The 3,724-nt window shown below is 43.1% G+C and overlaps 1 pseudogene; it reads right to left on the reverse strand.

The window, feature by feature from the left end:
- LOC101639160 lies at positions 1–920 on the reverse strand (annotated as a pseudogene).
- Positions 921–3,724: the final 2,804 nt, after the last annotated feature.

Genomic DNA, 3,724 nt, shown 5'->3' on the forward strand with positions numbered 1-3,724 from the left:
TCATGTGGTAGAAGGCATCCTGTAGAAGGCATCCTTCACCTGAGCATTCCTCAGACTGTAGATGAGGGGGTTCAGCATGGGGTTGAAGAGGCTGTGAAACAGAGACAGCATCTTCTCCTGCTCCTGTCATTGCTGCGAGTCTGGTACCATGTAAACCACCATGACTGTGCCAAAGAAGAGCCCGACCACGCAGAGGTGGGAGGAGCAAGTGGAGAAGGCCTTTCTGCGTCCCTCCCCGGACTGGATCTTCAGGATGGCTCAGGGGATGCGCATGTAGGAGAGCAGCACAAAGCATAGGGGCCACGCTAAGACTAACACACAGGCAGCCAAGATGACCACTTGATTGATCCGGGTGTCAGCACAGGCCAATTTGAGGACAGACAAAATTTCACAGAAGACGTGGTTCACCATGTGGGGTCCACACAAGGGCAGTCTCAGGAGGAGAATTGCATGCACCATAGATAGGAGAAATCCACATATCCAGGAAGCAGTAGCCAGCACAGTGCACAGTCTCCGGCTCATGAGAACAGTGTAGTGTAGGGGGTGGCAGATGGCCACGTAGTGATCGTAGACATCACCACCAGAAGACATTCGGTGATAGCAAAGGTCAAGAAGAGGAAGGTCTGTGTGACGCAGCCAGCGAAGGAGATGGAGGTGGTGGGACTCAGCAGGTTCACCAGCATCCTGGGCACGGTGTTGCAGGAGTAGCCAATGTCAACAACAGCCAGGTGCGAGAGGAAGAAGTACATGGGGGTGTGCAGCCTGGGGTCCAGCGAGATGAGCCCCAGGATGGCCCCATTCCCCAGCAGGGCGAAGGCGTAGAAGAAGGAGAAGAGCCCAAAGAGGAGGAGCTGAACCTTTGGGTCAAGAAGAAATCCCAGGAGGATGAGCTCTGTGACGGCTGTCTGATTTCCCCCCATTTCTCTGAAGAGACCGGACAGCCCATGAACATGGAAAGTCTCTGGTAGTGTCCAAACCTGTTGAATATGTGTGCGAGTGTGTGTGTGTGTGTGTGTGTGTGTGTGTGTGTGTGTGTGACTGGGTTTTTGTAGGACAGCGTAGCTGTTCCAATGAGCTGTTTGGTCTGCTGGTCACTAAGTGGAAACCGTGTGATATGACTGAGGGAGATCTTTTAAAATCAATTTATGATAAGCAAAGTGCTCATATTCGCTTATAATGTTCAGTAAACATTGTCTTTATTTTCAAATCAACTTTGACCAGCATTCAAAACACGTCAGTACTTCAATAGCCGTCATGGCGAGGGTTGGCCCTCTCCTCAGGCTCGTCAGACTTGCCTGTTTCTACCACAGCACACGTACGTACGTGCAGCGTGTGACTGTCCCCGAGTCCTGGCCGTCTGTAACTGAGAGAAGGGGGAGGACAATCTCAGTGAGCTCTCTAGGGCATTTCCTCATGGAGTTGTCCTTCAAATTGCACTGTATTTGCCAGACGTCGGACATGTGTTGAGAGCATCCTCTTGAATTGCTAGAGGGGCTTCTGTCTCGGGCCAGAGTGAAGACAGTCTGTGTCTTCTAACGTCTGTGCTCATGGACTTTACTCAGACCTGCCGTCTCATGACCAGAAGGCCACAAGGGTCATGATGGGTATATTTCTATTCTTTATTAATTGATATGTTTATTTCTCTATGTACTTGTACTAGAATTTTCCTAACATGCTTACAGCATCTCATGTAAGAAACGTCTGGTCATAACACAAACAAACAAGTATATACTAGAGCACCTAGTATGTGGAAAACATTGTTATTTTCTATTCAGTTGTGGTCTAATCTGCCTTATTCTAATCCGTTATTTTGAAAAAATCTGGTTGGAACCTATTAATTGAGTCCATGATGAATCATGTGCTGGAGTTTAAATAATATTGAACAATACTCAAGCCTATAGCTTTAGCTCTAACTATAAATTCATATCCATAGAACTTCATATTTGATAGTTCCTTAACTGTCAAATAAAAAGTTGAACAAATTTTAACTTAATGCAAATCTTTCTTTTGTGTTGGCTCATCACAATTTAAAAAAATCTTTCCACAACACACTTATTCTGAGATTTGAATCAATGTATGAGATTAAGTAAAATATTACTGTTACAAAATCATAGAGCCTTTTATTAAATAAAATATCAAAACCTGAAGCTAATATTCTTTCCAGGCAGCCTCCATGGAGGTCTGTTCAGAAGAAGTTTTTATTTATCTAACCCTTCCTCAAAGAATTCTGTACTCTTTTGTTGACATCACCACAAAATGTAGGTTTTGCATCTTTGAGGGAATAAACTTATATTCTTTTACACTATTATTTCGGCTTTGGGAACAAAACGTTGTCTGAGAAGGCAGGGTCAGAGCTGAAGTACACCAAAACCCTCTCCACCGAGTTCTCATGGGACAGCCTAAGAATGAGCTGGGATGTTACCATGAAAAAAGAGGGGAAAAATTCTCATTGTAATTTTCCGTTTTCTCACGAGTGAGCTTTTCCATTTCCTGAAAACATTTCCTAGTCGGCCCCTATGATTGTCCTGAGTCCATCAAGAAAATCTATCAAGATTCCCCCTTGGGAATCCCTTCGCAAAACAGTCACCATGAAATTCTGAACTGACCTCTCTCTGCCTTGATTTTAACTAGCCAACCCATTTCCTCAGAAGCCACTGTTTCATTTGAACATTATTCTCTGGATCGTATTGGTAAATCCAAGACTTATCACGGATCGAGATTCGTTCCAGAAAGTCTTCTTCGCTAGCTTTGATCTTGCTCAAAAACTGGTGGAAAGATGAGCTCTTTGAGCAAGCTGACCTCTGTGTAACACCTTGGCCCCATCCAGCTGAGAGCTTGCTGAAGCCATTGTGCTCACTGAAAACTGAGACCTAAAATCACAACACCAGTCATTATCACACCAGTGGCAGTTCTCTGCTCTTCTTCCACCGGATTCTAAACTTCCACCACAATCCCTGCACACATTGGCACTGATGCTCTTCCCTCACGTGACCCATGTTGAGGTCATCTCCACCTTCCTGAAGATGCCTGCCGTGTGGACATTGTCCCTGCAAACATGATGCAATGACTTGGGAAGATGTCCACTTGGGTTTTGTTTAAAGTCCGATATTCACTCTGACCTCAGAAATGTTTCATTCTACGGCACAAGAAGTATCTCTTCTGTTTTAGGGCGTTCTCACGAGACTAAGACAAGAATGAGAGAACTTGCCTTCAGCCATCCACTGAGCACAGAGATGTGTTTAAACTATTAAAAGAAAATAAACCCATGTGTATATGAAGTAGAACACTAGTGGCAATACTTTATTTTAACTTCCCTTCATACGTTATAAACCATTTCCTCTGCTTTCTATCTAACTTCCATATCCTTGTCCAGTACAGAATGTTAAACTTACCGCCTGAGTTTTACTAAAATAAGAATCTTGTAAATTTTCATAACAGAGTTCCTATCATTTGAATTTTATGATAAATTAATATAAAATAGATTTCATAAGCAAAAGTGAGTAAACATTTGCTTTACTTCAGAGAAAGAATATAATTCATAGTGGAAATAATTGGGAGAGGATATCATCTTGTCTAATAAATAATTTAATAGCAAATAGAATTGCTTCCTTGATAACTGGTTGTTTCTTTGGGGCTTACCTGTCAATGAATGTTTTAAATCAGAGACTGAATAACCATCAGGGATTCATGTGTGATGTGAGAAGTTGGACTAGAGTTATGTTAA

This window comes from Echinops telfairi, unplaced genomic scaffold (genome assembly GCF_000313985.2).
Source record: "Echinops telfairi isolate 266 unplaced genomic scaffold, ASM31398v2 ScPeMD7_23;HRSCAF=83, whole genome shotgun sequence".
Classification (NCBI taxonomy): Eukaryota; Metazoa; Chordata; class Mammalia; order Afrosoricida; family Tenrecidae; genus Echinops; species Echinops telfairi.